Source organism: Schistocerca cancellata, chromosome 2, assembly GCF_023864275.1.
Source record: "Schistocerca cancellata isolate TAMUIC-IGC-003103 chromosome 2, iqSchCanc2.1, whole genome shotgun sequence".
Classification (NCBI taxonomy): domain Eukaryota; kingdom Metazoa; phylum Arthropoda; class Insecta; order Orthoptera; family Acrididae; genus Schistocerca; species Schistocerca cancellata.
The window spans coordinates 846,791,121-846,817,101 of NC_064627.1; the positions used below are offsets into that span (position 1 = coordinate 846,791,121).

Below are 25,981 nucleotides of genomic sequence, written 5' to 3' on the forward strand. Positions count from 1 at the left end.
AACTACAGGGTGTTTCAAAAATGACCGGTATATTTGAAACGGTAATAAAAACTAAACGAGCAGCGATAGAAATACATGGTTTGTTGCAATATGCTTGGGACAACAGTACATTTTCAGGCAGACAAACTTTCGAAATTACAGTAGTTACAATTGTCAACAACAGATGGCGCTGCGGTCTGGGAAACTCTATAGTACGATATTTTCCACATATCCACCATGCGTAGCAATAATATGGCGTAGTCTCTGAATGAAATTACCCGAAACCTTTGACAACGTGTCTGGCGGAATGGCTTCACATGCAGATGAGATGTACTGCTTCAGCTGTTCAATTGTTTCTGGATTCTGGCGGTACACCTGGTCTTTCAAGTGTCCCCACAGAAAGAAGTCACAGGGGTTCATGTCTGGCGAATAGGGAGGCCAATCCACGCCGCCTCCTGTGTGTTTCGGATAGCCCAAAGCAATCACACGATCATCGAAATATTCATTCAGGAAATTAAAGACGTTGGCCGTGCGATGTGGCCGGGCACCATCTTGCATAAACCACGAGGTGTTCGCAGTGTCGTTTAAGGCAGTTTGTACCGCCACAAATTCACGAAGAATGTCCAGATAGCGTGATGCAGTAATCGTTTCGGATCTGGAAAATGGGCCAATGATTCCTTTGGAAGAAATGGCGGCCCAGACCAGTACTTTTTGAGGATGCAGGGACGATGGGACTGCAACATGGGGCTTTTCGGTTCCCCATATGCGCCAGTTCTGTTTATTGACGAAGCCATCCAGGTAAAAATAAGCTTCGTCAGTAAACCAAATGCTGCCCACATGCATATCGCCGTCATCAATCCTGTGCACTATATCGTTAGCGAATGTCTCTCGTGCAGCAATGGTAGCGGCGCTGAGGGGTTGCCGCGTTTGAATTTTGTATGGATAGAGGTGTAAACTCTGGCGCATGAGACGATACGTGGGCGTTGGCGTCATTTGGACCGCAGCTGCAACACGGCGAACGGAAACCCGAGGCCGCTGTTGGATCACCTGCTGCACTAGCTGCGCGTTGCCGTCTGTGGTTGCCGTACGCGGTCGCCCTACCTTTCCAGCACGTTCATCCATCACGTTCCCAGTCCGTTGAAATTTTTCAAACAGATCCTTTATTGTATCGCTTTTCGGTCCTTTGGTTACATTAAACCTCCGTTGAAAACTTCGTCTTGTTGCAACAACACTGTGTTCTAGGCGGTGGAATTCCAACACCAGAAAAATCCTCTGTTCTAAGGAATAAACCATGTTGTCCACAGCACACTTGCATGTTGTGAACAGCACACGCTTACAGCAGAAAGACGACGTACAGAATGGCGCACCCACAGACTGCGTTGTCTTCTATATCTTTCACATCACTTGCAGCGCCATCTGTTGTTGAAAATTGTAACTACTGTAATTTCGAAAGTTTGTCCGCCTGAAAATGTACTGTTGTCCCAAGCATATTGCAACAAACGGTGTATTTCTATCGCTGCTCGTTTAGTTTTTATTGCCGTTTCAAATATACCGGTCATTTTTGAAACACCCTGTATGTTGAGAGATAGAGCACACCTTCCCTCTTCCCTCTTCAGCGCAACCCATGACGCTGGTACTGCTGGTCTTACCAGAACGTCACGCCTCCTGAGAAACAAAAGAAAAACAACTCACATTAGCTCTTCCTTTTTATGCGTGGCCTAAGAGCACAATAGCATGTATGATTACTTCCACAATTAACTTGGTTCCCTTGTTTATCTACTCCTTTTTTATTCTTTTTCTTAGGTTCGCCTTTCTCTCCACTAGACATTACTGCAGACAATGAAAGAACTTCCTCAAAATTCCCCTTGAAAGGCCTAATTTGGCTCACATGCACAATAGTAGGGCGAGTTGGAAGCTGTAATTTTGCATTCACAGGCGATGTCATCTCGATTATCTGGAAAGGACCTTCATAATGGGATACAAATTTTTTTCGTTTTGCCTTTTGGCACGTACAGATTAGTCATCATCACCCATTGTCCTACATGATATTTGGGTGAAGCTGCATTTCTATTGTGAACTTTGTCCTGTCTCTCTAATGCTTTAGTGTTTTTTTTCACCTGCCACCAGATTGTTTTCAACTTTGTGGATAAATACCTAACAGCCGAAATAACGGGTCCTGGTGGGGTCTTGAGCAATTCAAACAGAGATGGCATCTTCCAACCGAACAGTACTTCATACGGAGACAATCCTGTACTTTCATGCACTTTTGAGTTATACGCCGCAGCTGCAAACGCCAATAGGGTATCCCAATTGTTGTGTTGCGAATTTACATAATAACTTAACATCTTAGCTGTTGTACGATGAACTCTCTTGGTACGACCATTAGCCTGCAGGTGTAACACGCTCGTTCTCCATTTCTTTACATGCAACAATATGCATAGCTGTTTCATCAAATCGGACATAAAGTTTGTCCCTTGATCTGTAATTATAGTTTCAGGTGTTCCGAATTTCAATATCCATTGATGTACCATGACGTGAGCCACTGTTTCAGCTCGCTGGTCTGGAATAGCCGTCATAGACACACAGTGCGAAAAATGATCTATTATTGTTAAAACATAGCTATTACCCACTGGTGTTTGCACAAACAGTCCCAAAATGTCTAAGCCAGGTGACTGAAAAGGTCTATCCGCTTCCGGTAGTTGTTGCAACACATTTTTTTGATGACTCAATTCCGCCCGTTGAGCACACGGGATGCAATTCTTTACGTAGTGATCGACATCTTGCCAATGCGTTGATCACCAATAACTCTGTGCCACCCTCCTTCCTGTTGCTCTTCGACCCGAATGACAAGAAAATATTGAATCATGTGCTTGCCTTAAAATTTCGCTTTGCAATTTTTCTGGCACGACTATGCGTGGACCGTTTCTAGTTTTACGGTACAATATCCCGTCTTCCACGACGAACTGTCGCTGCGAGGTAAATCGTTGACAATCTGTGTCGGCAGTTTGTGCCTCCTCCCATTCATTCTCATTTATTCCTGTGCATTCCGTGGTGCATACTTTACAACTCAGACCATCCGCATTTCCATGTGATTTACCCGGTCGACGAATCACTTCAAAATCATACTCACTAAGATGCAAAACCCACTTAGTTAATCTACGTGTTGGGTCTTTAAGCCCTAACAACCACTTAAGTGCTGCATGGTCAGTAATCACCTTGAAATCTCGACCATACAAATAACACCGGAAATAGGTTATTCCGAAAATTAATGCCAATAACTCCTTCTCGGTTGTTGAGTAATTTTTTTCTCCATTGTTTAGCTGTCTGGTAGCATATGCTATTGGGTGTTCCTGCCCATCTATTTCCTGAGATAATACAATACCCAAAGCAAAATTGCTAGAGTCACAAGATAATATAAACTGTTTACTAAAATCTGGAAACGCCAAAACCAGACTAGATAGTAAAAAATTTTTAACTTTCGAAAAGCCTCTTCACATTCTGCTGATCAGTGAAATTTTTCTCCCTTCTTCAACAACTGCGTGAGGGGCCTTGCAATTCCCACAAATTTTGGAATATACCTCCTGTAAAAATTGGCGAGACCTAAATAAGACTACAGCTCTTTTACTTTTGTAGGTGTTGGAAAATTCATTACCGCCTCTATAAGTTTTGGATCCGTACGGACATCCTCCTGTCCTATAATATGACCTAACTAACGGACTTCTTGCAACAAAAAACGTGCAAGTATATGTGCGCCATTTGCCCGAAGTTTTCGATCGTCTGAAAGCAGTGCACTTAACTCTTCATATGGGAAAACAGAATTTTTTGTTGCACGCTGCAACACTGATTAGGTTTCAGCCCTCGTAACATGCTATCTAATAACTGTTGGAAGGTTGCCGGAGCATTTTTGAGTCCGAAAGGCATTCGCCGATACTGGGAATGACCTGTAGGTGTTGAAAAAGCTGTCTTCGGTTTGTCTTCTGGGGCGACCTCCAACTGGTGGTACCCACTTAGAAGATCCAAGGTCGTGAAGTACCGACGCTGACCCAAATTATCCAGAGTTTCAGTGATATTAGGCATTGGGTACGCATCCAATACAGTTTTTTGATTCAGGAAACGATAATCACAACAAAAACGATACACCTTACCCTCATCAGGTGATTTTTTACCCACTATTACGACAGGAGCAGACCAGGGGCTACTACTGGCATCTATTATCCCATCCCTAATCTGTTGATTAATAAATTCTTCCATGACAGGCTGCAAACTTTTTGGAACACGATATGGACGTTTGTACACCGGTGCTTCATTCCCAGTGGGATGTAATGCTGAACTAACGGTGTGGCGGGCAGTGGACCATGAGAATTAAATAACTCTTTATATTCCGTCAAAATATTCTCCATGACTTCTCTGTCTTGCCCTTCTAAATGTGCTACTTTACCCCTCACTGTGGACCAGCTGACAGACTCTCCCAGCATTGTGTAATCTGCTGAGAAATTCTTATCCAGTTAATCTTACCCTGTTATCTCCAGATTCGCTATTACGGTACCCCATGCTAACTGCACCTCTTCAAGGCCAAAATTATCAATACTGACAGGCACAACCTTTTTTCCTTCTATCTCCCGCATGTAAGACACGCTACGGCGCGTAAAACACTTCATTTTATCTAGTGGCTCAGACAAAGGTTCAACGACATACAACGAATTTACCGGCACAGTAGCTCCACCATCCGCCCAGATTATTTTCCCTGTACCCTTCGGTAGAGTATCCCTCGAGTTAACCCTAAGGGACCTTGTTCGCAGTTTAGGTGGCCCACCCGACGCCTGGGCAGTTCCTTGCGGCAGTAATGGTTTTTCGGCCGCAGAACCTAGGCGAAATTCTATTCCATCCTGTTCTAATGTACGTCATTCCAGGTTAACTTTTGCATGATGTTCAACCAGGAAATCCAATCCAAGTATGACATCATAGCTGCTGCCAACAACTGGAAGATCTTCTACCTTCACCTGGAAGTTCCTCATTTCCACTCGGAAGTTTAACACCGCTGATCCGAGTGACTTCACCTGTCCCCTACCCACGCCACTTAACGCGCAGCATGGTGGTTTTAATTCTACTTTACCGAGTACATTTCTACTCGGCACGGATACCCGAGATCCGGTACCCAAAAAAATTTGCACGGTATGGCCATCACCAAGCCAGTCAGGAAAAAGTCTGCCACTGATTCTGCACTAGCATTAATCCTTACCAGAGGTGTTGCACAGTGGACACACCACCCCCTGCCCCATTCAACTGAGAGGGGTGAGGCCCACCTTGCGTTTTCCTATCATGTTTCTGTCAGAACCCATTGCAATTGTGCTCCCGATGACCCCAACGTCTGCATTTCCTGCACTGCACTTCCTTGCAATCGTGTCTAATGTGTCCCATCCGACCACATCTGAAACATTTTATTTCTGGATTAAACACCGCTTTCCTGTCCCATGTCTTTGTTACTGCTTCAACTTCCTCTAATGCCACAGTGATTCCGACTGCCTCATTGAGAGTCTTAGGGAATTCCATCCTAATATTGCGGGAGGTTTCGGGTTGTATTCCCCACAAAAATGCGTCTAGTGCCCTGTGCTCAGCTTCCTGCAGAATGGCTTCATTAACCCTATCGGAATCTGCTAGCTCATAGGTATTAACATGAATTTTTCGAATTCGATCTACAAAAGCTTCTATTGATTCCCCATTCCTTTGATACATTCTATTCAATTGTTCCCAATAATATCTAGACGTATTTTTCCTCCGATACCTTTCTAGCAACCCTTTTTTGAATATTTCAAATGTCTGAGCATCCCTTAATTCTTCATAGCATGTAACGTACGCTCTGGCATCCCCAGTTACTTTTAACTCAGCCACATGCAAAAGTGTTTCTGCTCCCCAATTTCCCAATTTAGTGGCCGTGCTAAGGTTGTAAAAAAAATCATAACATCTTCCCCAGCTTTTCCCAAGAAAGGAGTGACGAAAGACGAAGCATTAGTGTCAAGAATTACCGCATTTACAGGAACTGTTCCTTGCTCGCTTCTATAGACCGAGCAAGCTCTATCTCTAATTCCGACATTCACTCAAGTAAGTGCTGAATAGCCACCTTGGCTGACACAGACTGCTCCATCACTAACAGCTATCGAATCAAGACAACAGTAAGCCCAGAAAGAAGAACAGGAAGGGAAAACAGACTATGCTACAGGTTCAGACAAACCACCAAACGAAAAATTGGCACTTACTTGTCATGTTGCAGGAGTTGCTGATCCATTGTTGCCCTTCTCAGGTGCCACATATCCTCGTCGATTACCAGCCACAATTTCCTCCAAATCCAAGGAGAAGACCACTACTGTCACCAATTGTAACAGGAGTGTGTGATGCGCAGGTTACCCAACTGACACCACTTGTAATAGGATGACTGATGTGGTCGGGGTTGTAGGGCGTGGCTGGGTAGAAGAAGGTGGCTGTTTTTAGCAATCTTCCTCTTTATTGTTGGTTCTTCCAATACATTTTGCATAGCTCAGCCCCATCACTCATGTCCTGGTGGAGACATGCTGATGTGGGCAGCCCAGGGAACGCGACACTGTGCTTGGTCAGCGGCTGTGCAGGCAGTAGGAGGTTAGCAGCATGAGTCCTGGCCTAGCTCGCCTCCTGCAAATGCTGCGGCTTGTGACGATGCTGGGAGTCGCTGATGGAGCAGCGGGCAACGCCCTCCACCAGCCGGTCCTCGGGGAGAGCGTCACTGATGACAACAACGTAATAGCAACCAAACGCCCAATCGGTCGAACCGATGCCGACACCCACCTCTGATGCCCTTCAATAGTGCAGACCGCTGCTGAATCCACCGGTTACGTGGCGCCGTGTTTTATTAGAATGTTCTCAATGAGTTGGCTAACGCAACTGCGCCACACGCAGTCCGCGCCTGGGTAAGTCTGCTAATGCTGTGTTCTGGATGTTGATGGCTGCCGCGCATGTACACACATACCGACGCTCATTGCTAAACTGTGTCACTTGCATAACGCGCCGGCCAGCCTTCATCCACCATCCGCTGTGAGGCTGGCGCATCGCGCTCTGAAACACACTAAATTACAATTTCGCACCATATTTCCTAAAAATAACCCCTTGTCCTCTACAGCTCAAAGAAATTACTTGGACGGATGCTTACAGCATCCAAGACACAAATGGAAAATACAAAACATTCATTAATAAAGTTAGCACCTTATTTGAAAATTGTTTTCCCCTGAAGGTAACTCAAATTAAGCATAAGTCTAATAAGAAACCATGGATCACACAAGAGATAAAGATATCATGTGAGACAATAAGGAAACTCTATCTGATACATAGGGACACCTATGATACTAGCATTTTAGCTCATTACAAAAATTACTGAAAAATATTGAAGAAGGTTATCCAGAAATCTAAACACCTGCTTTATGAGAAGAAGATAAATACATCCAGCAATAAAATAAAAACAATATAGGATATAGTTAAGACAGAGACAGGTAGGACCAGAAATGAGGAGGAACAAATAAATGAAACCCTGGTAACAAACGTATGTTGTGTTGCAAACCATTTAAACAAGTATTTTGTCTCTGTTTCTGATAGCATGGGGTTGCCACGTTCAGTAAATAATGCAATGGAATATCTGAGACCAGTGCACACAAGCAATCTCAGTAAAATAGAATTGACACTTACTTCTCCCAAAGAAATAGGATCCATCATAACGTCCTTGAAATCAAAGCATTCTAGTGGTTATGATAACATATCAACAAAGTTAATAAAAGAGTGTTTATGTGAGCTTAGCCATATCTTAAGTTATTTGTGAAATCAATCACTTGTTACAGGAACATTCCCAGACCGGCTTAAATATGCTGAAGTTATACCTCTCCACAAGAAAGGGGACAAAGAAATGCCGTCAAACTACCGACTGATTTCACTTTTGCCAGCTTTTTCAAAAATCTTTGAAAAGGTTATGTTCAAGTCTCTACATAAACACCTTAGTGAAAATAACATACTGTCAAAGTCACAGTTTGGGTTTCTTAAGGGTTCTGATATTAAGAAAGCTATTTACACTTACAGCAAAAATGTCCTTAATTCATTGGACCTGTCAAAGGCGTTTGACTGGGTGAATCACAGCACTCTTTTAAGTAAATTAAAATATTATGACGTTACTGGTAGTGCTGCAAAGTGGTTTCAGTCATATCTTACTAATAGAAAACTACTTCAGCAGTAGGCAATCAGATATCATCTGACTGGGGAGAAATTACATGTGGTGTTCCCCAAGGTTCCATACTAGATCCACTACTGCTTCTTGTGTATATTAATGACCTGTCATCTGTTACACTACCAGATGCCAAGTTTGTCTTATTTGCAGATGAAAGAAACATATAAATTTAGAAAGGGCAGGTAATCAAATTTTTACCGACATATAAGTGGTTCATAGCCAATTCACTGTCATTAAACTTTGAAAAGACCCATTATGCAGTTCAGAACTTCCAAGAGATTTCCTTTTGGTGTGTGTATAAAATATGATGACATGGAAATAGGAGAAGATGAGATTGTAAAATTCTTGGGATTACAACTTGATAATAAATTCAGTTGGGAGCAACATACTAACGAACTGCTAAAGCGCCTAAAGAAGTGTGTGTTTGCAATGCGAATTATGTCAGACATAGGAGATATAAATATAAAAAACTGGCATATTTTGTTTATTTTCACTCCATTATGTCACATGGTATCATATTTTGGGGTACCTCCACAAACAGAGAAAAAATTTTTAGAGTGCAGAAACGTGTAATAAGAGTAATGAGTAGTGTAAATCCAAGAACATCATGTCGAAACCTATTCAAAGAATTGGACATATTAATAAGAGATTCTCAGTATATTTATTCCTTACTGAAGTTTGTTGTAAATAATATATCTCTTTTTCCAACTAACTGCTTAGTACACAGTATCAATACTTGGAATAAGAACAATATACATAAAAATTTAACATCATTTACTCTTGTCCAGAAAGGAGTCCAGTATTCAGCAATGCATATTTTCAATAAGTTACCAGCAATCATTAAGAGTTTAGTTTGAGACAAGCCACAATTTAAACATAATTTAAAAGAATTTTTGGTGGCCAATTCCTTCTATTCCATCCATGAGTTTCTCAACAAGTGCAGTAGACCATTTTAATGAAAATTTATTATACTTTAATTTTTGACAATAATTGGTTGTAACAGCCAAGTAACTACCTACTGTGTGAATGATGGATGTATGGAAAGCAGATGTAAGTCTTAAGTCTGTAAATAGTGGAAGTTTAATTTTAAATCTTTTACATAATCTGACTGTTCTTAACTGAGGATCACTGAAATGAATAATTTACTTAATTTTTGACAACACTTGGTTGTAATAGGCAAGAAACTAGCAAATGTCTGAATGGAGGATTTAATGAAAGCAGATATAAGTATTAAACATGTAAATATTAGAAGTTTAAATTTAATTCATGTACATAATTTTACTGTTTATTGACTGAGGATCATTAAAATTAATGAAACTCAAAGTTTTTCTAATTACATTTTTGTAATGTGCTTACCTGACATGTTCCACACCCAGGAGGATTCCCTCTTTTATGGGTCTATGGAATGAATAATTAATCTAATCAAATCTAATCTAATTATCCTGGCCCACAATAAGCAGCTCCAGATAGTCCAATGTCCGAACTGTTACTGGGAGATATATAGCTTTGGTAGGAGTCTCAACGATCTTATACCGTGTTCCAACTAATGGAAAGAATCTGTAAATTGTATAAATCAATCTGCTGTTGAGACAGGAGTTTGTTGCAATGTTAACTCAACACAGATTTTACTGACAGGAAGTATATCCACTGACTGGTCAGACCTGTAAAATTTATTAGGGTTCTTCTTCATTGTGAAATAGTAGCTATCTTATTGAATCTTTCTGGTTAAGTCAGTCGCTGCATTTCAGATTTTAATGTATTGATATTTGCATGTAGCAGACTCCCCTTTTCAGACCATTTTAAAACGTCGTTTAAAAATCATCAATATCCCATGCATAAGGTTCAATTTCAGCAATTTTTTCTGGCATTAATTTAGAAATGAAGTTTATTGTTAGCCTTTGTCATATTCGGAATGCTGTTGTATGTCTCTAGTCCCGTCAGCACGATACACGATTCTCTGTTCCTTAAATCAACCAGTGAGAAGTAATTTGCACATAATGCTGATGATTGTTCTTTTAAAGCCAGAGTATAGGATATTGAATCTGAACCCAAACTGACAGGTGGACAGTTAACACTCCTCTTTATATATGCTTCTCTCTAAATGTTAGGAGGAACATGATGCACACACAGGTTAGTTTTGTCGTGGTAGCAGTGAAAATTGTAGAATGCACATTTGTCAGCAAAGCATCATTGTAACTCTTCTGGTGGCTGTAGGTCTGCAAACGAGTTAAAATAGCAGACATTATCCGTATTTTTCTTAACATACACTAACCAGTGCGTTCCTGGTCTGCAGCAACATCTAAATTCACAATTCTACATTCTTCAGGTTTCCACATATTCTTTGGTAATGTATACCACATAAACACACCACAAACTCTTCGAATGCTGAATTTTTTCCTGACAAATTGGGGCAGATCTGTATTTTAAGCCATCTATCCAGTAGGATATCTAACAGGCTGTTTTATTTATGGAAAGACCTAGTCGCTTTTTGTATGGGTTCAGGTATAGTCCTTACCAATGGCTACTGCTTCCATCATCCAGTTTATGTTTTTGGTTTCTCTAGCTGCTCCTGGGAGTTCTTGACTGTTCTACCAATAGCCACAGCACCACCAGCTAGTGAACCCATCACTGAGCGACCTGTGAGGGCAGGAATGAGGATGGGGTAATTCTGCCTGATGTCTTGGGTATATCTGCAGAACTCGAGGTGCTGTAACCGATCCTTTATGCTTCAGGGCGCTTTTAGCTGCATTCATTGCTGCCAGGATACAGTTTTTTAAACACCCCTGCACAGCTTCTTCTTCTTCTTCTTCTTCTTCTTCTTCTTCTACAGTGCATGACCTGCAGAATTCATAAATTGCTTGAAATTGATGTTCAAGCCCAACTTAATTTTACCATGCATTATTTTATCAACTACAAATGCTGCAATGCACTGTCATGTGCCAATATCCCTTCTCACACATATTTATATGCCTTTATTGGGTAAAATTCGATCTGCAGTGTGACATCTTGGGAGATTTTCATGTTTTGTGTATGCAAACACGCCTCATCAAGCAGGGTAACCCCAGATCATCACAAGCAAAACGTTACTGAAGCATTTTACCAGGTCCGCAGTAATTATACCCTGGAACGTGCAATTCAACTGGAAGTTTGTAAAGACCACCACCACCTCCTCCTATAAGGTGTCTCCTACCATGCATGTTATGCTACTATGCTACTATGTAGACCCCTTTATACAGCAAATTGTCAGCATTAATCCAACTACTTTGTGTTGCAGGAAAACGAAGCCATTTAACAAGTGTTCTACTCCCTCGGCATGAATGCTCTATGAGAAACCATGTGGTTCTGAGCACTTCTGCAATTCCTCTGTGTAAAAGCATCCTGACATTTCAATGTTGCTGTTATCCTTTTAAACACACAAGTTCTTGGATTTATTCTCTGCACTCTGGAAACTGTGAATATCTCACTCAACAAGTTTGGGAGGTGTGATTTCTCAAATGCTGTATTGTGTTTTGAGATACACACCAAACCACCTGCATCAAATTTCTGTTTATGTGGAGCCAGAATTTTAATGCGATAGTACACCGTATCCAAGAGTCCATCATCACAAACACGAGTTGGTCGCATTTTTATTGTGCTATGTTTTGTTTGCTTATACTGTCCAACTATTTCCCTGAGGATATCCATTCATCCGTATGAACCGCAAAGACTGAAATGCATCCACATTTTATTTTTTATTGTTCTGTTCAGACATTTCACAATGCTCACCTTCAGCTGGGTGAATCTTGAGTAGTAATACCACTGCAATACGTTCTTCAAATACCTATTTCAAAACTCTCCACCACGATCAGTTAAAGGTTGTCCAGGCATTGATTCATTCCTTCCTGCATCACAACTGAAACACCACTGTGACAGGTCTCACCGCTTTTGTTTTGAAAGATAATGCCCAGGCAAATTGGACCATTAAAATATATTTGAATCCATTATTTGCATTTTAATATTCCCGCATATCTACAAGATCAGCCTGCGATAAGTCATCTGAATCTTTAATCACAACGTTCCTATGAGGGTATATTTTGCATGCTAGTTTATGCAGTTCTCGAACTACTGTCTCCATACTTGTTTGATTATGCCTCTAAGCTCAGATATTATTGAAACAACCTCATTTGAATGAGCAGTATTACCATCAGCTGCAGAAGCCATGAGCAGTCACAGTCGATTTATTTGCTCATTGGGATTATCGTAGTAAATATACTGTGGGTGTCTGTTGCTGACTCCTTTATGCTGGATGTGAATACCATCAACAATGGTACATCTAGTATCTAATACAGGTTTTATAATGGTTCTGTATTTCCACTGTGCCAGTTTCGCCACTTTTCTATGTACACTCTCCAATTGCAGTATTTCATCATACATCTCCAGATCTTTGGATGAATAATTTAACTGTTTTTTGTGGGATTTAGGAAAATGTGGTTCATTAAACCAGTTGGTGTTTGAAATTCCGTATCACCTATCTGTATTGGTTTTTCTTTTAAACTTATGGCTGCATGCGCAGCATGTATGGTTTTTCACCATTCGCACTAAACATTTTGTCTATCCTAGCATCACTCTGATGGTTAATGAAATCAGCAACACTATCACTATTCTGTAATTTTGCTGAGAGTTCAAGATTCAGTAACTGGTTTAAAGGTTTTTCTCAGTGTCTTCTTTCAATTCAAATGTCCTAACCTTAGCAGTTATACCTTCTCCTGAACAGCCTGCAAGCCACAATGACCTTATGGTTAGTCAACACCTAAGCAGACTCCTTTGCCTGGTGCGCCTTGCACACACTCCACCAATCCTGTCAACCTTTACAGTTCAGTCTTTCTTTTCAAGCTGAGTAACAAAATTCGTTGATCACCCTCAGAAAGGTTTGGATAGAGATCTCTAGATCCTCAACTTTACATTTGAGAGGTGTAATTTTCCGTCTATGTACTGATAAATTCTGTCTATGTATACATGTATACCCAGCCTCTCAGATGGAGTGCCCTGTATGTGTGGAAAATTGTCCATGGTGTGATGTGTACTAACATTCCCACCTCTCCCTCTCTCTAAACTCTTCAAAGTTATGCCTCTACCTACCGTCACACATTTTCCTGTTTTATCAATAACAAGAAACCCATACTGTGTCCAACTCCATCAATCTCCACATATCTTTACAAAGTCATTGAACATGTGACTTCTTACAAGAGCTTGGTAAATGTGCTATAAATTTTGCATTATCTCTCACTTTTTTTGTAATTCTGGAATATGTCAGATTCAAATAAAATACGTGAACACCCATGTTGTTGTTGTGATCTTCAGTCCTGAGACTGGTTTGATGCAGCTCTCCATGCTACTCTATCCTGTGAAAGCTTCTTCATCTCCCAATACTTACTGCAACCTACATCCTTCTGAATCTCCTTAGTGTATTCATCTCTTGGTCTCCCTCTACGATTTTTACGCCCCACGCTGCCCTCCAATGCTAAATAGGTGATCCCTTGATGCCTCAGAACACATCCTACCAACTGGTCCCTTCTTCTTGTCAAGTTGTGCCACAAACTCCTCTTCTCCCCAATTCTATTCAATACCTCCTCATTAGTTATGTGATTTACCCATCTAATCTTCAGCATTCTTCTGTTGTACCGTATTTCGAAAGCTTCTATTCTCTTCTTGTCCAAACTATTTATCGTCCATGTTTCACTTCCATACATGGCGACACTCCATTCAAATAATTTCAGAAACGACTTTCTGACACTTAAATCTATACTCGATGTTAGCAAATTTCTCTTCAGAAACGCTTTCCTTGCCATTGCCAGTCTACATCTTATATCCTCTCTACTTCGACCATCATCAGTTATTTTGTTCCCCAAATAGCAAAACTCCTTTACTACTTTGAGTGTCTCATTTCCTAATCTAATTCCCTCAGCATCACCCGACTTAATTCGACTTCATTTCATTATCCTCGTTTTGCATTTGTTGAGGTTCATCTTATATCCTCCTTTCAAGACACTGTCCATTCCGTTCAACTCCTCAACACCCATATGATGGCCAAAACAGAAATATCACAGAATTTGATCCCGGTTTTCCAGTGAAAAGATATAATAACATGGTGTTTGGCTTTACTTTTTCTGGCAGCAGGATTTCCCTGCTTTGACTGAATGCAGTATATTTTGCTGCAGCTGGTACTTGAGCTGAAACAGTGTTATTGAAAATACACATCGACATGGATATTCTCAAAATCACACTTAAGTGTCTGGCAGAGGTTTCATCGAACCAACTTCACAATAATTCTCCATTACACTCTCCAACAGTGCGTGGAGAAAATGGACACCTATCTCTCTCCGTGCTCCCTTATTTTATTATGATGATCGTTTCTCCCTATGTAGGTTGGTGTCAACAATGTATTTTTGCATTCGGAGGAGAAAGTTGATTACTAAAATATCGTGAGGTGGTTCTGCTACAGCAAAAAACACCTTTGGTTTAATGGTATCCATCCCAAATCCTGTATCATTTCCGTGACACACACACTCCCCTATTTCGTGATAACACAAAATGTGCTGCTCTTTGAATTTTGTCAATGCACTCCATTAATCCTGACTGGTAAGGAACCCAGACCACACAGCAGTACTCCAAAAAGGTATGGAGAACTGTGATGTAGGCAGTATCTTTAGTATATCTTTTACAGTTTCTAAGTGTTCTGCCAACAAAATGCAGTCTTTGGTTTGCCTTCCCCATAACATTTTCTACTTGTTCTTTCCGTGCTTGCCAAAAACGGATTCCATTTGAATGTGTTAGCAGTTACAAGAGAACATTTGTCTTAACACAACTGGATGCACCTACAGTTATAGCCAACATATTTTGTAGCAGTATCCCATTCTTCTTCTTGTCTTCCTCCATAACATCATAGGACCAGTTACTTACAACAGTCTTTTGTGTCGAGGATGCTTCACCCACCCCACCATGATACCGACTACATCAGGTTTTGCTGTGCAATGGACTTTTATAGAAAACGTATGTCACCAATTCAGCCGCAATGCTCATACGGTATATATACATACACATGAAAGTTTGCTCTATCATTTAGTTTAACACTGACTTAAGATGCTGACTGTGGTGACAAGATGATTCAGACAACTTGGTGCTGCTGTGGTATTGCACACATTGCAATGAAAATACTGGTAGCAGTAACATTATTATGACAGGTATGAACAAAATAAAACATGGTTTGTGATAATATACATACTTTTATTTACCAAACATACATAGGGCGCACTACATATTAAAAAAATACACTTGTACTTTCTTTATCTTTACACCTGCACGAAATTTAGCAATTACAGCTTTCTTACATTTACATAATTCAGCATGTATTTCTCCCAAACATGGGTCTTAGCTCCTTCTTCTGACACCACATTGATTCAGTGTTCTATATTGTCTGCAGGCACACTATACATATAGAGATAGTTCACAATGTCTTTATACACAGTTTGCACACAAGGCAGCCATCTGCTCAGTCTTTCCAATACAAGAGATAGCACCATCCTTAGGCTGAATAAGTTTGTAACCATAGTGCATTGTAGATAAAGGATCAGCATTCAAATCTGACGATGAGTACCGCACCGTCACACAATTATGTGAGACACAGCATCAGGTCAGCACCATATATGTCCAGGGGTGAACGAGATGGACAATAAATACTCCAACGTCATCTGCTGATGGATCTAGTGTATTGTACCACACAGTTCATCCCATTCAAACTCTGTAAACACACTTAACACTTCTCAATGCACTTTCAAATGTCTAACAACATGCCAATCACTGTCCACCGACGCTTCTATACCAACATTTAAGCGCTTTGAAAACTGTTCTGTAAGTTTTAAGTTAAAATCAGTAGAGCACTGGGAGGAATTGGCATCTTCTGATCCACCAAATCAACACTTGTCCTTAGAATAACACGAATTTTCTGGATGACTTATATGTTGGAGTCCAGTACTGACCTGCATCACTTGTTGTAAGATCCACAGTGCACTTCCGTGAGTCTGGGACAGGCTGCTGTCTTCACTGATGAGTGGCATGGATAACAGCTGCTCCTTGTCCTGCTTGAACATGCTGACCAGACGCGCTACAGAATTCCATGTGCTGGAGGTCACCCTCCCTGCTGCAGCTTCTGATCCACCAAATCAACACTTCTCCTTGGTATAACACGAATTTTCTGGATGACTTGTATGTTGGAGGGCAATACTGACCTGCACCATGTGATGTAAGCTCCACAGTGCACTTCTGTGTCTGCGACAGGCTGGCTGTCTTCATTGATGAGTGGCATGGACAAGAGCTGCTCCTTGTCCTGCTCGAACATGCTGACCAGATGCGCTACAGAATCCAATGGGCTGCAGCTACTGTGAGTCTGGGACAGGCTGGCTGTCTTCATTGATGAGGGGCATGGATAACAGCTGCTCCTTGTCCTGCTCGAACATTCTGACCAGACGTGCTACAGGATTCCATCTGCTGGAGGTCACCTTCCCTGCTGCAGGTCTTGACACGTTGGAGAATGCTGAACAAAGAAGAAGAACCATTATGTGCAGTAATAATAAACAATAGCAATTATGGATAGACATAAACAAAGACAGCTTTAATGGTTGTTTGTTGTGCGCAAGTACTCATTGTATCCTTATCCATTACCTGCTGGTCAAAGTGTTCTGCCATTACTGAGAAAATATAATCACTGCTTCTAAACAATCAGGGATAATAACTACTGGGCATAGCTGCACATATTTGTACCATTTCTCATGCTGACCTGGTAATATCTTAAGAATACTCTTCAAAAATTGCTTTTGTGGTTGGATTTTGGATGGTTTGTGTGCTCTGGATCCAGAGGGCTATGCCAGCGGTAGCTTAGCTAACAGAAGGGTCACCGAAGTCGGACAGGCTGAAGGGGAGGAGCCAGACAAAGCGTGTCCCACAACGTCCTATCTATCCCCATTTTCCTATACTCATCCTGTCCTAGCCTTGTCCTTTTTCCTACCATCCTGTGTCATAAGTCATCAGTGTAGGAGGCAGGTAACGTCGATAGGCAAATACTCACAGCTCCTGTATCGATGAGGCAAGGCATCTGTGATATGCCTTAAGGGTGTATGTCAGGATACTCCTACTGGCATGCAGGCATTCACTGCATCCTCTGCCTCTCGGCCGTCATATCGGCCTTGCAATCCACTGCCAACTGAGGTTGAGGACGAGAGTGGATGTGCACCTGCGCAACTGCTTTTCCACTTAAAATATATTCACGCACAGATGACTCTGGCAAAGTTTCATGGGCTACGAGCTTTTTAAAATGTCCTGCAGTGATGGAGTACTGATGGTGAGGCAAGACTCTGGTGTGCCCGAACCTTAGGTGGTCCTCTGCACATTAGGCAGTCAGTCGGTGACAGTCATTCTGTAACTCGACAGGGATGGGAGGAATGGTTCGTAAGTTCGTCAGAAGACAAAGCAGCCCTATTTAGGATCGCTCTGCTTTCCCTAATCCAGGGAGGGCCCTAGAAAAGGTGGCCCGAACATAGCCCATCTCAATTCAGTGCAAGTGGAAAAACCCGGTCACTTGTTCACCAAAATCTGTGGTCGAAAAAATACTAAAGGAAGTTCTTGCATTAAACACTTTATGATTGGTACAGGGAATGTCCATACTTTACTGGATAATGACCATAATCAATTTCCAGAGAGAAAGACAGCACTTACTGCTAGAGTTGGCTAGATATAACAGACATTGCCGCCGTAAGTGAAACACATCTCAGTGACTCCGAAGAGCTGTGTGAACAGCTCAGAGGTTACACTTACTCCTGGAGTGGGAAACCATTTACCAAAAAGGCGAAAAGTGGCGTAGGCTTTGCCATATGCAATAAACTGGTGTGTTCATTGACGGAACTTCCAAAAGGCATCAGCGAAAGAATCATAATGCTCAGACTTCAACTAACATCTAAGAAATACATTCACCTGATCAGTGTCTACACACTTACACTACCATCTCCCGATGAGGAGAAGTACAAGTTCTACCAAGATCTGATACTTCAGGGCATTCCTTCTGCAGATGAAGTCCAGTTGCTCGGAGATTTCAGTGCTCGGGTTCGCAGTGATTTCAATGCCTGGAATGGAGTCACTCGTCACCATGGAATTGGAAAATGCAACTCAAATGATTTTGTACATTTAACTTTATGTGCTGAATTTGAACTCTGTCTGACAAATACATATTTTTGGATGCCTGATAAATATAAAATGACGTAGGTGCACACAAGACTTAAGCACTGGCACCTTCTAGAATATGTGATCATACGAAAAAAATATCTTGGTGAAGTACTGATCACACGTGCTATGAGAGGCACTCAGGGTTGGACAGACCATCGAATTGTGAGGTCCAAACTAAAGATAACTTTTAAAGTACCACGCCGAGTGTCACACAAAATACCATCAAAATTATCCTGCAAAATCTTGGTCGATGATCAGACTATTAGAGCAAAACGACAATGCATTCGGTTCTGATGGGCTTTTGATATTCAAGTCTGCCTCTGTACATGAGCACTGGAATGTATATGCTACCAAACTGCGCAGATGTGCCACAGAAGTCTTGGGAAACCCTCAGGAAAAGAACCAAGATTGGTTTGACGATTCAGATGCAGAGATCAAAAAGCTTATTAATGATTTCAAAGCATCTCTTTGCAGTCCTGATCTTGATAAGCACACTACAACATGAAAATAACGGTGTCCACCCTCAAAGACAAATGGTGGCTGAATATAGCCAATGAAATGCAATCATATGCTGACACAAACCAAACAGGCAGATTCTTCGAGAGCCTGGAAACTATCTTAGGTCCAAAATTGAGGAAGATAGCACCTGTTTATGACAAAGATAAAACCTGTTGGCTGACACAACAGTGTGATATCCTTGCTTGCTGGGCAGAACATTTTGATGACATTCTTAATCCCGAATCACTTGAAGGCCTGCCAGTCAATGAACAACTTGCTGATGTCCCGTCGTTCAGTGAATTCATTTCAGCACTGGCTAAGCTGAAAAATAACAAATCAGCAGGATTAGACAGCCTACCATCAGAACTTTATAAATATGGTGGACCAAACATTACAAAGCCACTGTTTGGTATAATTTCAAAGATTTGGAAGTGCGAAATAATTCCACAAGATTGGAAGGATGCATGCATTTGCAAGATTTACAAAGGCAAAGGTGACATTTCTGACTGCAGTTCTCACAGGGGAATCTCTTCTCTCAGCATCAGGGAAAGTCCTGGCTCACATACTCAACAATCGGCTAACGCACCTTGCAGAAAAAGTGCTACCAGAGACCCAGTGTGGCTTTCGCCCAAACAGAGGCACAGTGGATGCCATATTTGTTGTCAAACAAATGCAAGCTTAGAGCAACATCAGCCTCTATTCATGTGCTTTGTGGACCTGGAAAAAGCATTTGACTGAGTCCCACAGGAAGCTCTCTGGATTATACAAAGAAAACCGGCTGCCCTGACAAAATTATTACCTTGATAAGACAGTTTCATGACAACATGACGGCAAAAATCCATTACCCGTGACATGCGGTGTAAAACAAGGCTGTGTACTGGCTCCCACACTCTTCTCACTTTATTTCACAGCTGTTATGAGACCAAAGCCTGCAGTGGTCAAATGGGTCTTGACTCGAGAACAGACAAAAGTGTCTTCAACATCTTTCGGCTCAGAACAAAAAGTTGTGTAAATAAAATATCTATCTTAGAAATTCTTTACACTGATGACGTATGCATGATGGCTAATTCTCCTGATTCTTTCCAAACACACATAAACCTGCTAAATGACTCCTGCAGAAGATTTGGTTTAGTCATAAGTATCACCAAGACGCAAGTCCTTCAACAACCACTTAGGGGTTCCAATACAGACGACTGCAATATTAAGTTAGACAACAAACATTTGGAAAACGTGTCACACTAAGTTTCTACGTAGCCAAATTAGAAGCGACAACAGCCTGACAACAGAAATTGCAGCTCATATTACCAATGCAGCCTCAGTGTTCGGCAAATTGAATGACCGAGTATGGAAATCACATGATCTCAGACTACAAACTAAAATTGCGGTCTACAAAGCAATAATATTACCAACTTTACTCTACACCTCGGAAACCTGGTGCTGTTGTAAAGCTGACATTAGAGACTAGACACCTTTCATCTTTGCTGTCTGAGATCAATTCTCCACATGAAATGGGAAGACCGTATTCCAACAGAGATTTTGCGTCGCATGAAACTACTGGCATTGAAGCTCTCTTAATGAAACACCAACTGAGATGGAGTGGCCATATCATATGCATGGAAACAGCAGACTTTCCAAAGCGGTGTTCTTCTCAGAGCTCTCGAGTGGAAAGCGCTGGCATGGTGGCCAACACTTGCGATATAAAGACACCATCAAACGCCACCTCACAGCCTGTGGCATTGCAAGCAAACGTTGGGAGGAGCTTTCATTGCATCAATCAGAGTGGCGCTCAACTGTACTCAAGAGTGTGGATCAATTCGAGCATATATGCCTAAAGAACCTGGACGATAAACAAAAGCTCCGAAAATCTAAGCCCAAGTCTAATTACATCTATACGTATAACTCCACTGGGCAACTGTATTGCACTTCGTGCGACCAGGTCTTCAAAGCAAAGTTCGGTTTTGCAAGCCACATCCGTGCCCGCCACAATACGGACTAAACGACTGATGGAGTCGCTGTCGCCAGACACGGTGAGGACGACATGATCTTTCACGACTTTGCCTAGTTGAAGAAAAATGTTATCGTTGCAGTGAAGCCGATATGCAGTAAGGCCAGCTACGTCATTAATCTCAGACTCATAATTTGGGTAAACATTGTCCTAAATATTGCCATCTTCTTTTTCTAGTGAATTCATACAAATGTTTAAAAAATGTAAAATGTAGCTCTGAACGATGCACCTTCCGATTTAACACTCCACTCTTCTATTATGCCACAGAAAACATACATTTATTGTAGTCTCCTTGAATAAATGAGTCAACATACTCATGAAAGGTAACATTGTGGCTTTAATCTTCGTTTCAAAATGACAGAATGTCAAGTTGAAAAATAGCAGGCTATTTTGGAATAAAAAGCAATTTGTTGGTAAAATTAGTCTTTCATTCTTAGTTAAGCCGAATGGTAGATAGTGAGCTCTTATAATCAAAACCATAAAAGTTTAATAGCCTCTGTGCCTCATATGTGTTGATACCTGGCCTCTGTCACTGTTATCCAAACATTCAATAATGTCTATAATCTGTGTCATAAAGTAAGAAATTTGTAGCAGATGGGGTATAGATGAATACCACATGAGCATCTGATATCTCACCTTTCCTGAATCAATGACCTGCTCCCTATGTCTGATATCATACCCTTGTCATTTTTCTGCTCTTACTGCCAAATGGTACAACTTTTCTGCCATTTTGTCTACAGTAGTAAAGTTTTTTTATGTTGAGCGACAAGTAAAAGTGCAAAGAAACAAGTAATTTTATCTTTTTATGTTAGAGGTAGAAAATTTACAAAAAATGGTTCGAATGGCTCTGAGCACGATGGGACTTAACATCTGTGGTCATCAGTCCCCTAGAACTTAGAACTACTTAAACCTAACTAACCTAGGGACATCACACACATCCATGTCCGAGGCAGGATTCGAACCTGCGACCGCAATGGTCACGTGGTTCGAGACTGAAGCGCCTAGGACCGCACGACCACACCGGCCGGCAGAAAATTTACACAAGGTTGCCTTATAATTCCAGATTTATGTATAAATATCAACTGGGGAATTACCTGGATTGTGAAGGCAGAGATAGGATATAACCAGTTCATTAAAAAATTTGCATTTACTGAGCCAAAAAGCAGTCTCTTCAGAAACAAGACTGATTATTAGAAGTTGTACAAACACTAATATCCAGCTGAGGAAGGGGGGAGGGTGCAGCCAATTGAGTGGGGGTAATTTGACTATTATTATTTTTTCTGATGTTGTTATAGGGAAGAAATGATTGATGAGCAGTATAACTTAGTTCAAGCTAAATTTTAGGAAGCGTACAAGTGAAGTCCTAATCAGGAGAGAATTAACGGAACTGTTATGGGAATACAATGGTGTTTCTGACAAGAAGCCTGGAAAAGTAAAATCATCTTTAGGACCTTGTGCCTGCCACAAATAGCAGAAGGTTGTATGTCCCCCTGACAGGCATAACGTCACATGGGAAGAAGTGTTTAGGCAACAAATTATAAAAATCTAACTGACTCCTAATTACATGGGTGTATATGTTCACATTAGTTGTTTGCCTTGGTTACCTGTTTATATCATTTCACTTTGGTTACATTTCTTCAACCAAAAAAATTCTTGATTTTGTGTATGTGGATCTGTAAGCATTTGGACAGGGATTCTCAAGAATTTTGAATGAATCAAAACATCAAAAAATTGCTTTAATTCGCCACAGATGGATGTAGATTTTTCTTTTGGTTTGCCTAGAGCCAGTTCACTAACTGTAAACTGGATTGATTTGAACTTCTTGTCATGTCTTTATTTCCTGATTTTTCCCCGTTGTTCCATAGTTTCCCATACCATTTCTTCTGTTTCTTGTGGAGAAATGCTTTTGTAAGCTGGAAGTCCAATCAATGTTTTTATCAATTTAGGTGCCTTTTATAGCATAAAATGTCATAGGAAGAAAATCTAGAAGTGATGTGTTGAAGACTTTTTGGAACACCTTTTCAAAACTACTGACATGTTCTTTCCAAATTGTGCGATTTTTACTAACACATGTCCTCAATAACCTTCCTATTGCTCCCCTGCACCTTTCTGCAGTGTTACAAGATGGATACATAGACACTGGAATATGACTTATGTTTTAAATCCTCAACGAAGTTTTCCAAGACTTACCATCATTAGAAAGGAATTTGCTTGGGTGTTGCCACATTTGCAACATAATCTCTCATGATTTTAAAATTATTCCTGCTACATGTTTTCTATGGTGGCTATAATTTTGTAAATTTTAATTTGGGTATTGGCACATATAAATCTACAACAACAAACTCCATCTGTTCTTTTGGCAAAATGTTCTCTGTAAGTCTGGTTACTGACTTCCACACTCTGGCATCAATCATAAGTCACTAGTTGTTTTCTTACTCCCCTGGAGATGCTAAGAAATAAAATTTTCTATAATTTTCTGAATGCATTTTTGGGTCTCACAGTGTCTGAAACTTTCATTTACATATTTCATTAATGCCTCAGTATACTGTTCTGACCAACATAACTTGAAGGTGTCAATGTCAACACGTGGACTTCTAAACAGTGTCCCCTTATATACTCTATAATACCGTTCTGCTTTTTCTTTCCCCTATTATGAATATTTTGATAGCTGCACTATGTTATTTATACTTAACTGGATAAAATCACAGAGATGTGTAATCGTTTTGTCACGCTAAAAAAAAACTAAATCATTACATACAGCAACGATATTAGAGAAGGAAAACTGCTACTCATCACATAGCAGAGATGTTGAGTCACGATAGGCACAACAAAAAGATTCACACAATAATAGCTTTTGGCCATTAAGGCAATAGACACACACACACACCACACACACACACACACACACACACACACACACACACACACACACACGTGCGCGCAAACGCAACTTGCACACATGTCAACAGTCTCAGACAACTGAAACCACATTGCAGAAAGTGTGTAAGACAACTTCCAAATGTAAGTTTCCTGCTGCCACAAGCTCTACGTCGCACCACAAAGTTTAAATCTCGTGCTGGTATGCAGTATATAGTTTAGCCCAGTGCACTCTAGTTTGCATACTTCTCTTGTGCAGTAGCTTTTGGGTAACAGGTAGCGGCAGATACAACAACTTCAGTAGAGAGATTTATTTCTTTTTAATAGGTTACTGTCTCAGGATATAGCAAGAAATCTGCAGAGCAGTTTTTAGCGTTTGTTTATTCTTCTCGTTATATTTTGCGTACAATCGAAACTCAATAGAGTCATCAGAGATTTTATATGAATTTTTACACATCACGACATGGCTAGGGACTGTGCTTGTTGTAAGCAGACACAAAGAGATTTGGCTGCTGTCTAAACAGCTAGAAGCAGCATTGGCCACCATCAACACACTTCTGGATAACACTCAAAGTTGTGGTGACATCAGAGCACTGGGGGCAAGACCTGCAACACTTTTGGTGCTGTTGGAATCCCCTGGTGACCCAGGTATCACTGTATCTTCTGATAAGTAACATCTGATCGATCCGTCGTCCTCCGAAAGTGGGTGGCAGACAGTAGTGGGTTCGCCAATCACTGGGCATAAGGCGAAAGTAGGAGCAGGTCGCATGACTGGTTCCCTATGCCATAGCAACAGGTACAAGGTACTACCCAGTGTTGACAATAACTCTGAGCCAACATGGGATGCCACTCCTGTTAGGCCAGTGACCGATTTTCCTGCCCAGTCCGAACAAGTGCAGAGGGTGGGTATACTCGTCATTGGGAGCTCAAAGATTAGGCGTGTGATGGGGCCACAGCAGGAAAATAGCAGGCAAGGCAGGAAAGAATGCCAGTGTGCTCTCAGAATGTTTGCTGGGGGTCTCGTCCATGATGTAGAGGAGTCCCTGCCAGTAGCTATCAAGCACACTGGGTGCAACCAACTGCATACAGTGGCACATGACACCTGCTGCTTGGTTTCTGAGGGCATCCTCAGCTCCTTTCGACAGATGGATGATTTGGTGAAGGCAACTAGCATCATATGCGTGGTGCAGGCTAAGCTATCTATTTGTAGCATAGTACCCACAGATGATTGTGGTCCTCTGGTTTGGAGCAGACTGGAAGATCTAAACCAAGGGCACAGATGACACTGTGATGGTATCGGATGCAAATTTCTCGACCTCCACTATCAGGTGCAGAATTGTACGGTTCCACTTAACAGATCAAGTGTGCACTACATGCACATTGTGACTTCTCGGATAACTGAGTAAGTGTGGCATGCACGTGGGTCTTTCCTTTACGCTAAGATAAGCTCTCCCTTGGGATTAAAGACGATTTTCCTGATAAATTAGCCATAAAGTCCTAAGGGAATTTTCGTTCCCGCATATTAGGGATATAAAAGGTTTATATGACTTTAGTAGACTGCATAAGCATCCAAGGGAAAGTCCCAGAATTAGTATCGCTTACTGAAGGTTATAATGCACAGGTAGTATTAGGGACCGAAAGTTGGTTGAAACCAGAAGTTAATGACAACGAAATATTAAGTTCAGATTAGAATGTTTATCGTACAGATAGGTTAGTTGCCAATGGTGGTGCCGTGTTTATTGCATTAAACAATTTGATAAAATCTAGTGAGGTTATCATGGATTCCGATTGTGAATTAATCTATGTGAAATTAAGTATCAAAGAGCCATCAAAAATGGTAATCAGATGCTTTTATACACTACCTGACTCAAGAGCTCTAGTGGTACAGCACTTTAGACAGAACTTGCAGAATATTCTTAATAATTTTCCTCATCATGCCATTGCAATAGGGAGTGACTTCAACTAGCCAGGTACATATTGGGAATGTCATGCAATAAAAATTGGTGCCAGATACAGTGATTCATGTAACACTGTTCTGGATGTCTAGTCCGAAAATTACTTTGAGCAGATAGTTAGAGAACAAACTCGTGAGTATAACATCTTAGATCTGAACTTATGGAATTTGTTAAGGCAGA

General features: G+C 41.1%; 1 protein-coding gene across 1 annotated transcript in view; it reads right to left on the reverse strand.

Moving 5' to 3' along the window:
* Window positions 1–15,469: 15,469 nt before the first annotated feature.
* LOC126162763 (uncharacterized) overlaps window positions 15,470–25,981 on the reverse strand; it is a 47,831-nt gene continuing 37,319 nt past the window's right edge. Inside the window, exon 2 of the mRNA XM_049919453.1 lies at window positions 15,470–16,784. The gene's annotated coding sequence lies outside the window, so the exon portion shown is untranslated. The remainder of the gene's footprint in view (window positions 16,785–25,981) is intronic.